The sequence below is a fragment of the Hordeum vulgare genome, chromosome 3H (genome assembly GCF_904849725.1).
Source record: "Hordeum vulgare subsp. vulgare chromosome 3H, MorexV3_pseudomolecules_assembly, whole genome shotgun sequence".
NCBI lineage: Eukaryota > Viridiplantae > Streptophyta > Magnoliopsida > Poales > Poaceae > Hordeum > Hordeum vulgare.
Window position 1 is genome coordinate 611,351,859 of NC_058520.1, and position 11,926 is coordinate 611,363,784.

An 11,926-nucleotide genomic window follows, 5' to 3' on the forward strand; every position below is an offset into this window, starting at 1 on the left:
GCTAGGTAGAGCCGCATTAGGACAATCAAAAGGTATACCCATCACATGCACCTTTCCCGAACTCTGGATCCAAGTTCTAATTTATTCAACTCAGATCTACCTAGTTAACTGGATCCAACGCATGTTATTATAAGAGACACCAAAGAAAATATTTCTGCAAGTGATTATTCCCTCCATACGGAAATATTTGTCCTAGAGATGAATGTATCTAGATTTATTTTAGTTATAGATACAATCATTATATTCATTTTTAAGACAAGTATTTCCGGACGGAGGGAGTATTAAATAAAGGTTTACCAGCTAAATAGCCAATCGAAGGCAAAGTCAATGCACTATATGTGAAGCATGGTGAAGACAGGATGACTTCACATGCCTGTCTCTGGGTCGGCCTAGCTGACTCCCTGTTGGTTTAGCATTGCTGACAGCACACATAACCTATAATTGATTCCTATCGTCCATACACAAGCCTAACAACATATAGAAGTGGCTTCACCATGAAGTTGTGTAGTACCATGTGAAAGAGAATCACCTGCAGGCAATTCTTGTTTGGGAAAGCAGGAACAGTAGTTGACTAGGAGAAGCCAGCTAACAACAAGAGTTTGATTAGGATGATCAAAAGACTATACCTTTCCCAAAAACATAATCCAAGTCTTAAACAAATCATCATGATTCCATTATGATCGGATCTACCTAGGAGCAGGGACATCCAAGTTGTCCTATAAAACTGGCAACATCCAGTGTATATCTCGCAACTCACCATCTCAACCTAGAGAGAAATCCATCGCTTTAAGTAGCCCTGACACCGTGACAACAAGATGGCCCGGCAACTCATGGCCGTGCTTGCTGCCTTGGTAGCCGTGTGTGCCTTCATCGGCATTGCCAATGCTCAGTCGAAAGCGCCGACAGGACCTACGCTGCCTAAGAATTACCACATGATCCACCCGGGCCGGTCCGGGACCGGGAAGAGGAACCAGGTGCTCACCTGCGACGACACCAAGGATGGAAAGAGCCCCTGTGTCGCCACCTGCGACAAGCGCTGCCCTAACGAGTGCATCGTTATGTGCCCAGGCTGCAAGACCTACTGCTGTAAGCTACATACACACATTCATACATACATACATACATACAATTGTATAAATATGTATGCAAAGCAAATATTAACTATGTCGATACACATAAACAAGTAAAGATGTTTGTTTAAATTGATTAACCTTTTTAATACCAGTGTGCGTGTTAGAATAAGTCCGATGCACTACGTCGATCATCCGAGGACCAAGCAATCACACGAGCATGACACCGAGATTTGTTAATGAGGTTCATCGATATGGCTACTTCCCCGGGACATGACTACGGGCGCTCCTCCCCGTGACACCGTCACAATACCGCACCCTGGCCGCCTTGGGCGCCGGCACACGTCGCCGGCTCCCCTACACGCATGTGCTATTATGTTGGCATAGGTTACATCGTGTGTCTAGCCCCGTTATATATGAGAGGCCTAGGATATAAGTGTCATGTTTGGACACGACTCCATATCCTATCTAAACACAATACAACTCAGAGTCCAACTGTAACCTACCGTGTACACAATATTCGACACAACTCTAACAAACTCCACCTTGGCGAATATTCTGCACCATCTTGAATTCGTCTATGTGTCAAACTTCCATGTACATTGGACTTGAGCTTATCAATGAGCACCGCTTCTACTCCAAAGACTACATGTGACTCCACCTTGCAACTTGTAGTTCCTTCTTTTCCTGATCATAGTCAACGCTCAAACGAAATTAAGCTCCACGTTACTCTAGTTGAGCTCCCAACTTCCAGAGTATCCAACACCATCACACACCGATCACTGACCTGCCTGAAAGTGAACAACTCATATTGGGTGTCGCACATAAGAGTTACCTGAACTCAACATCATTGCTCTTCCTTGACCGCCCGTCTGAAACTTGAAGGAATTTCATCATTGCTTGTAGCCATCCAGAGTCAAATTCGCAGTTGTCTCATCACATGTATGACCACCAGAGCCCTAGCCCGTCTCCATGTCCCGTGCGTACCGCACGCCTCGCCACTATTACCGCGTCGAGCCTCCGCTGTCCCGGTCGAGTCTCAAGGGTCGCGAACCCACACCACTCAACCCCCACTGCAGAGTACCACCGATCATCACCGACCGATGACGAGTATCACGTTTCCATCAGACCACCGAGCTCGAGTCCAAACCACGTGTCACTCGCTTTTCCCGCTGAATAGGCTGCGATTCTCCGGATCCTTACACCGTAGCCCCTCAATACAGCTCCACCTTCAACATGACTCCATGGTAGATGATCAGTCCACCCCACGCCCCGTCGACTTCAAGCTCCGTGTGTACATCACCTTGAATCAACCCCGCGCCATAGTCTTGTCGAAGACACACAAGCCCTCGGGCCTGCGCCGTGTGTTTCCATGCCCAGAAGTCGGTAACCATCAGCATCACGCCCCTATGTCGTCGTCGCCGATCCCACCACCGTCTTCTGTACCAACCGACTTGCGTCGATCCGTCAGACTGTCCAGTCCGACCCAGCCGAACTCGTTCGACTGTGCGACACGCTCCAGGCTCACAAATCATCTTCCGCGAATCTCCATCCATCACATGATAATTCCACCACAGCTGACATGACTTCCTGCAACGCCTTCAAGCATCCATGATGTGCCAACAAATCTTTCATCTCCTGTCTGCCATAACCCAAGGCTTTCAGTTCCGTGAACTTCTTCACCTCAAACCTGGTACCTGTTGAAGCCATGGTTCTTCAGGCGACTGACTGCATGAAAAATTATTTTCCACAACTTTCAAGCTTTGCTTTGCCTTTGTCCTAGCCTTTCTGATGGATGCACATCATCAACAATGGATTTACTCCGTGCAAATTTGATCTGCTGCCTTGCCGCGTACGGTTACCGAGCTATTGTTGCTACTATTTAAATAACACACCTGCAGGTTGCCGAATACGAGGACTTCCAGGACATGGTCCTTTTTTCTTTCAAACAAACTCGCTTAACTTGGGCCCTGTTTGGATCTTAGGGTTAGAGTTAGATTGGGTTAGAGTTGAGCTATCTAACCCTCAAAAAACCAAACAGGTAGGGCTAGATTGGGTTAGATGCATTTAACCCACCCAAAAACTCTAACCCACCCAAGAGGTGCTTTTTTGGGTTAGAGTTAGGTGGGGAAAAAAAAATCACTTGCTACTCCACCGAGCCCGCACCAGATCCCACCAACCCCCCGTCCCTCCCGTCGCTGTCCCTCCCGTCGCCCTCCCAGCCGCCGGCCGCGGCCCGCCCCGCCCCGCCGCCGGGCCGTCCCGCCACGCCGCCCCGCCGCGCCCCAGCCGCCGGCAGCTGCGCCCTGCCGCGCCCCAGCCGCCGGGCCACCCCGCCCCGCCGCGCCCCAGCCGCCGGCCGCTGCGCCCTGCTGCGGCCCGCCGCGCCCCAGCCGCCGGCCGCTGCGCCCTGCCGCGGCCCGCCCCGCCCCGCCGCGCCCCAGCCGTCGGGCCGCCCCGCCCCGCCCCGCCGCGCCCCAGCCGCCGGCCGCCCCGCCCTGCCGGCCACACAACGACCGGCCACACCAAATCCGACACTGAACATGGACAAAAGTAGCCAAATGATTGGAAAAGAGCATTTATTGCCAATCTAACCCTCTCATCCAAACACCTCTTGGGTTAGAGTTAGTTTAGGGTTAGTTGAGGGTTAGAATCTAACTCTAACCTCTAACCCGGTTAGAGTATCCAAACAGGGCCTTGGACTGCATGCATCGCGGTGGCCCTTCACGCCTTGCTCCAGCCGCGCGTGTAGTGGAGTCCCTCGGCTGCACGGCCGCGCCCGACTCCTCACGCACACGCGCCTCCTGATTTCTCTTTTGGATCTGACGACGTCTTCCGATCGCTTCCGTCCGCTGCTCGCCGACAATGATCACAACATCGAATATTCCTTCTCTAGATTAATCACCAGCAACCTCCGAATAACCTAGCTCATGATACCACTTGTTAAAATAAATCCGAGTCACTCCGTCGATCATCCGAAGACCAAGCAATCACACGAGCACGACACCGAGATTTGTTAACGAGGTTCATCGATATGGCTACATCCCCAGGGTATGACTACAGGCGCTCCTCCCCGTGACACCGTCACAATACCCCACCCTGACCGCCTTGGACGCCGGCACACGTCGCCGGCTCCCCTGCACGCATGTGCTATTATGTTGGCATATGTTACATCGTGTGTCTAGCCCCGCTATATATGAGAGGCCTAGGATATAAGTGTCCTGTTTGGACACGACTTCATATCCTATCTAAACACAATACAACTCAAAGTCCAACTGTAACCTATCGTGTACACAATATTCGACACAACTCTAACAGTGCGACTTCTACCCCGGCACGTCGTGAGGGGACCCGCACTTCACGGGTGCTGACGGCAACAACTTCTACTTCCATGCCAAGAAGGATCAGGAATTTTATGTCATCTCCGATGCCGACCTCCGTATCAACGCTCATTTCATGGGCAAGCGCAACCCCACCATGAGCCGTGACTTCACCTGGATTCAAGCTTTAGGCATCCGCTTCGCGGACCATCGGTTGTACATGGGTGCCCAGAAGACCATTGAGTGGAACAATGACATCGACCGCCTAGAGATGCTCTTTGACGGAGCACCCATTGAAATCCCTGCGAACATTGGTGCCACATGGGAGTCTGACATCGTTCCAGGGTTGACCCTCACTAGGAGTGCTGTCACCAACGGTGTGAGGGTGCAGCTCCAGGGAGTGTTCGATATCATGGCTAAAGTCGTGCCCATCACCGAGGAGGACTCCCGCATCCATAACTTTGGTGTGACCAAGGATGACAGCCTTGCACATTTGGACATCGGGTTCAAGTTCAACAACCTTACCGACGATGTCCACGGCGTGCTAGGGCAGACCTATCGCTCCGATTACATCAACAAGCTTAGCGTGAGTGCTAACATGCCGGTCATGGGTGGTGCTGCTAGGTATGTCTCCTCTGATATTTTTGCCACAGACTGCAAAGTGGCAAGGTTTGGCCGCAATGTTGGCATCTCCATGGTTACTGCTCAGGCAAACTAAAGTGTGGCCTCAATGTGGTCACCATCCGTGTGAGAGAGCCACAAATAAATTTGTTTTCACGGACAAAAGTAGTTGATACATGTAATATTATTAATTGTTGTTATTGTCCAAGATATCACTGGCGAGCAGCATGTTCAATATAATTAAATCAATGAGGAGATTCATTATAATATTTTATTGTTTTGGACCAATAAAAAAAGATTTACACTCGCGATAACCTCAAGCTCAGCCATGATAGCTGGAGCTCTCACATCTCTCCTTAATAATAATAATAATAATAAAGCAGGTACCGTACATCACGGTTGCGTTTTTGCAAAAAAGAACCTCCTTTTTTTTGGTAAATCAACCTGAAGTTCTCACCTCCCCAGACCCACCCCAAATCCGACCGACAATGCCGCCTACGCTCCCCGCCGGTAAATCTCGGGGCCGAACAACCCGGCTGCCGGAGCCCGTGACGCCATCAACCAAAAGCAGAGTGGCCGATGTCCAGTTGTCGGAGCGTAAAAGGAAGGTTGCGCCGTCGGCCGGTCCGCCTACGAAGAAGAAAGGGAAGACCAGATCGCCGCCGGCCGAGCCCGAGAAGAAGCCTTTGCCTCTCCCGTTGGAGCGCGCCTGGACACCCCGCGACGAGGTCCAGACACTCGAGGCCCCGATGCGAGCAGCCCAACCGCCGGACCCCGGGAAGAGCAAGCATGCGCCGTCAGCCAACAGCAAGGAGGCCGATGCCCAGCTGCCAGTGCGCAAGAGGAAAATCGCGCCATCAGCCGATCCACCCCAGAAGAGCGACAAGTCGAGATCGGCGCCGGCCGAGCCGGACAAGAAATCCCTCCGATCCGACCACGCGTGGGCGTGGACACCGAGCGACGAGGTCCAGATACTCGAGGGCCTGGTGGCGTATCGCCAGGAACACGGCAAGCTGCCGAGAACCAAGGCGCTCCTCGCCTCCGTCCAACTCCAAGGCCGCCTCGACAGCAAGGGCTTCAGCCTGCAGGACCTCTGGTAGAAGGTGCGCAGTCTCAAGGGCTGGCATGACTAACGACGCCATCAACAGTGTCCCTGCCAAAGAAAACAAGTGCAGCCTCTGTCACCTCTCCAAGACCGTCTCGGGCACCATCCAGAGCCAGTTGCTACGAGTGGTGGTGAAGCATGCATCGAACGTCTCTGTCATCTCATCAGTGAGGCAAGGGTACAACTGACACATTTCATCGAACGTCTTGCCCGCATTTGGCATTTAACTAAATATATAGTATTTCTGAAATAAGTATTAATAATTGTGTCAGGAAGTCCATGGTAATTAATATTTAAATGCACCTTCAGCTTCAAGAAAATAAAACAAATCCATTGAAAATACCAACTCCACTTATTAACGGTTGTTTGCTAGATTCTCCGGCCTGCAGTCCACACAATTTTCACGTGCTTGAAAAATAATACCTACTAATAAAAGAAATATGATGTCATGTTAGTATTATTTAAGTTAAAAAACAGTTTGACGAAACTAGCCTGTTTTGGCCGAACGAAGATCGCCCACCTCGACGCGTACGTGTGGCTGCTGTGTTCATGGAGGAAGACTGCTTGAACACCTTTGATTTGCTCTTTATTTCTTTCCACATCGCACGTCGAACCGTGAGAATTGATTTTTCTAAAGAACTTGATATCCGCCAGGTGCAGCTCACGACGTTGATCTGCTTCGCAGATCAGGGCTCGACACGCATTGAGCAGGGGGAGAAGGTGGAAGTCAAATAAAGTAGGGGTCGTGTCCAATGAGATCAACGTAGACAGGAGGTCGAGGCCCTAGTGCCGCCGATCCCGCTTGCCCAACAAATCATCGTGAAGCTCCTGCTTGCCCCGTGCACCACCCATGTCCTGACTGCACGCTGACGAGACGAGACGGTGGCGCCTCCTCTTCCATCCCCTTGCCTCGCCACCCTCTCCGCTCGCCTTCCACCCTTCCCTGCCGCCCGTGCACCTCTCCCCTGTTTCCTGGCGCCTTCCCGTGGCCCTGCCTCCCGCCGTCCTCTCCTCTCCACTGCACACGACCTCCACATGGCGCCCTCCCCTGACCCTCCCCAGCTTCGTGACAGCTCTTGTCGGGGTACGAGCACGGCCGATGTCGAGCGGTCATGTCGCGGGGATCTAGGTTCCCACGACTGCAAGCCGAGCGGGCGGTGTGCCCGAATCCCGCCGCGGGCCTGAGCATGAAGAGCCATCAGAAAATGAGTATATGCTCGCCTGGGCTGACAGGTTCAAAAAATCCGGTCTTGAGGGGACATGAGGTACTTCTTCGTGAACAGCTAGATCCAACAAACCAAGTCTACATCCAGGACTCCACCATCGCCGGCTTGGTCAAGGTCAATAAACAGACACTACTATCTAAAGAATCTTGATGTTACCGTGGTCATGGCCACCAGCCACATTGAGCGGACGCACTAGGTCCGATAATTCACCAGTGAGATCAGCTCCCCTATTTCTTCTCAATTGTCTTCAGCACACCTGCTCGTTCCGATTAGTATTTGCGGCGCTACCGCTCGCCGGACGCTTTCCAACATTAATAACTGGATGGTTCGTATGCACCACATTGTTGCCGAGAATGCACCAACGGATGGATCTAGAGATCGCTCTACCTTATATGCTACTTGCTGCCTGGTAAGAAATTTTAAGTGATGCCACTTACTCGTGCTCCAAGCACCAACAGTAGCGTATGCCTTGCACCTCCTTTGGCTTGTCATTCGTTGTACGCTGCAAATGTCCAACTTCAAAGACGACTCCGGCCACCGCGTGAGTGCACATTATGTGCTCTTTCTCGTAGAGTGGCTCGAGTGTTATACGGTGCTGCAATGTTACGTTGAGGTGAAGCGACTCAGATATTCAAAACCAGTACGGGCAGATGAGGGAGTGACGCCTCATACAAGGGGCTCTAGGGTTGTCCAATATCGGTTGGCATGCAAACTCCGGGCGCAGGGGTGTGCAACTGGTGCGCTCACCCATGGCCTCTAGCTCGGAGGGGCCCCGGATATCCGTAGTTCATAGGTATAGGCCTATCGATGCCGCGTGATAGGCCTGCTACTCAAAAGGGCGTGCGCTCCTAGGTATACATGACTGCTGCCTCATGCGCATCAAAGACGAATGGATCCAGCTCCTCTTCGCCTGTTCGTCAATCAACACACGATCTTCTCGCATCAAAACAAAAACACGATCTTCTACGTTTAAAAAAACAAAAATATTCTATGGCGGCAGCCAATCGACCTTGCAGTGCCGAAGCCCCGCTTTTTCAATCGCCATTCCAGTCAAGACCTTCCAGCCCGCATGGGAGGAGAGGTCACGGAGGCACCACCGTACCAGCGCAACGTCTTGTGCGCTGCCTCCGGCACATCTTCCGGCAAGTCATAGCCTAGTTCATCGATCTCAAGCCCATATTATTAATTACTCCCTCTATTCCTAAATGTATGTTTTTTTAAACAGGTGTGCTTCGGTACAACCCCCTCCCCCACAAAACGTATAAAGGAGAATGTATACCATCCTCGTATTATACACTATAGACCGTCATACGTATACTATATGAGGTGGATATACGTACGGCGGCCTATAGTGTACAATACGAGATGGATATACATTCTCCTTTATACGTTTTGTGGAGAAGGGGTTGTACCGAAGCAAAAGTGTTTTTTTAAATATTTTACTAGAGACTACATATGAAGCAAAAATGAATGAATCTACAGTCTAAAATATGTCTATATACATTTATATGTAGTCTTCAAGTAAAACCTCTAGAAAAAATTATATTTAGAAACCGAATGAGTAGAATGTACTTTATTGAATTTTCACAAGTCCATCAAATTGTTTTGCTCATCATGCCCATCTCATTCGATAGAAACTGCGATCCATTGTCTACGAATCATTTTTGTCAAAACTCTATCAATTCCTAGTCTATAGCAGTACTTTGTAAGGGAAACAACAGCCCATCATTTTTCCTTTGCGTATCAATTCCCATCTAATTCACCCTGCACTAGTCAGTCTGTAAGACCCTGTATAACTAGTTGATTTTACTGTTAGTACTATTTTCAAAACACTGCACATATGAGTAAGTCTATATTTCCTTTCCAAAAAAAAAATGAGTAAGTCTATAGCAACCTTGTTTTTTCATAAAATCAAATTAAATTATTTTTCTAAATCATATTGGGTTCAGTTCAGCTCTGACAAAGATGCTATAGTTTCTTAGAAACTAATAAACTATATTTTGCTAATCGAAATCTGGTTTAAAAACTATAATTGTTAAGCGATAAAGAAGAATATATTTTGGCAATGAGGTAGGCCCTATTTTAGATATTGGTACAGGGCCCCTGATTTCACCGGCCCGGCCCTGTTTACATGTTATTCTACATCTCATGTGACATGTGTAGTCATATTGTTATCCTACAGTCCTACTCAAGGTAGACTATCGCAAGTCATTAGACCAGGAAAGAGAAGAGTTGTGTTTTAAGGTAAACACTGGGATAGGGAAATCCACACACACTTTTCTTTCTGGCCCGCGTAGATAGGGTAACCCAAGAATTTGCCTCCCGGTTATTTTCCGGAAATTTGAGTACATGTGAAGCCATGAAGAAGCTCCCTAAGGAATTTACCTAAGACATTTTTGAGATCCTCGCTGACTCGAGAATCTCCCTTGGAATGTGTTCTAGTTTTATAGAGATTAATTGTCGTCTGATAGAATGGTCCCTCTTTTTTCAAGAATGCATGAGTCGCTTGGACCTTCCATAGTTCCATTTCCATCAGATGACCTGGCTTCTCCAGGCTGTTTCACTATCCTGCATTCTTGACGGATTCTTTACAAATAAAGAAAATCCGTTCGACAAAGTAGAAGATCAATTTTGGGTTGAATTAACAAGCTGATTGTGTCGTTACTCTGAATATGGATAGAAAGACTTCAGCCATACTGCAAGCCCAACTAGTGTGGGTCTCGCAGCCAGATGAATGCGCATGATCCATGATCTACAAACAACAATACAGAGAGAGCCAACCAAGCACGAAAGAACCTGAAAATTTCGCTCACGCCGGGGTTGGAGGCCGTGGGGGGCACTTGAATAAGACGTCGGCACCTGACTGCGTCTGTCAAAATTACTTGGGTTCTTCTCCGTTTTAGAAACAATCATATTTCCCTGCCTGAGTGATTGAACACATGTTTTTGGAGTTAGAAAATCATAATTAACGAAAAATAAACTGAGCAGTAATTCAATCATCAATTATTTTCACATAGTTGTAAGTTTTTCAACTAATTGTTGGTCAAAAAGGTACTCGAAACAATCAAAATGACAATGAACGGTGTACATGTATAATGCATTGAATCTAGTAATCCTGAAAAACTACATATCTGGAGGGAGGAGCCACGCAGGATGTTCATCGCCATACACGTGGTACCCCACAGACGTGATCACACCGATATTGATTCTTACGCATGGTTCTTCCTTGTCACACACACGGCCGCCATCGCTGAACCAGTGGGAGTTGCACAGGAGCACATTAGCCGTGTGATCGAAATAGTAGATGTGGTTTCTCCTCACTCCACCATGCCCACTCGCAACCACGGGCAGCGCCTTGGAGCACGTCGCCCCCACAAACAAGGCATAGTCGCCTAAGCTCGTGGCCTCCACCCACTTGTACTTGGAATTTTTTGTCCCTCCGCATGCTTCAACTAGTTCAAACACCATGAAAAGGGGGCTGCGGGTACTACAGGCCCTCCACGAATGGTTCCTGGTCACCATCAGCAGCTTACCATTACCAGGTAGGGCAACAATGTACCTGTTGTACTCCTGAAAACGTGTCTCCGGGTAGGGATTTGGTATAGCCGCCAACACGACAGTCCTGAGCACGAGCGTGCCACGTTTGTTCACCCTGATGTTGATTTTGGTGAGCCTCCCGCTATAACTTGTGAGGCCATAGAGCTCGCCGCCGTAGAATGCGATATCCATGAGCTTCCGGTCCTGAAAATATTTCCTTGTCGACCACCCAGCCTCCTGGTGGCTCAGCCTGCAGACTGCGACGTCATCGGTGCTAGTGATGGCGGCCAGGATACAACTGTTTGAAGTTGGCGGTGATGAGAAGATGATCTTCCGCGTGTTTTCAGTGGTGTATTGTATGCGGAGCTTCGTCGTTTGCTTGGAGGAGAGATCCACCTTGACGCCAGTGAAGAGATTCATGATCCCGAGCTCATCGTCGTACCAGGCGACCCAGCCGCCGTCGTGACAGCCGACGACCGACCTGCCGACGAAATTGCCCGGGAGCGGGAGTGGGACGTACGGCAGGACCTTGCCATGTTCAGGGCAGTAGCAGCTCATGCGTTTCCTCTTGTCATGGCCGTTTGGGTCGAGGAGCAACCACGGAAAAACGGGCCGTCGCGCTTGCGTGCGCCAGGAGTTGCATGCGGCGGCCGCCTCTTGACGCAGCCGTCACCTGCGGTCTTGTGCGGCGGCATGGTTCTTCTTGGTGCTACTGCTAAACGTGCATACCTGATCACGAGTAAGCCTGGACTTAGCGCCTTGAGACTTGGCAACCAGTGCGACGGCCTTAGGTCCCAGACTTGGCAACCCACGGTATTTTAAAAGGTTTTATCTCGTGGGTCGGAGTCTTGATTCTTGAACCGTTTTTACCAGTAAATTTTTGCGTTGAGATTTTTGAAATTAAATCCCTTGTTAATAGATTTTAACAAAAAAAATTGCCGCAAAATAACAGGACGAATACATCAGACAAAATACCGTGCCTCTTGTGAAGATTTTTTTTCCGTTCCCATGAGTCACAGCCATGCCTCTTGCGGAAGCAAATCAGTC

At 49.5% G+C, this 11,926-nt stretch overlaps 2 pseudogenes; both read left to right on the top strand.

The window, feature by feature from the left end:
- The first annotated feature begins 815 nt into the window (after positions 1-815).
- LOC123442274 lies at positions 816-5,108 on the top strand (annotated as a pseudogene).
- Positions 5,109-5,499: 391 nt separating this feature from the next.
- On the top strand, positions 5,500-6,369 carry LOC123442275 (annotated as a pseudogene).
- The last annotated feature ends 5,557 nt before the right edge of the window (positions 6,370-11,926 follow it).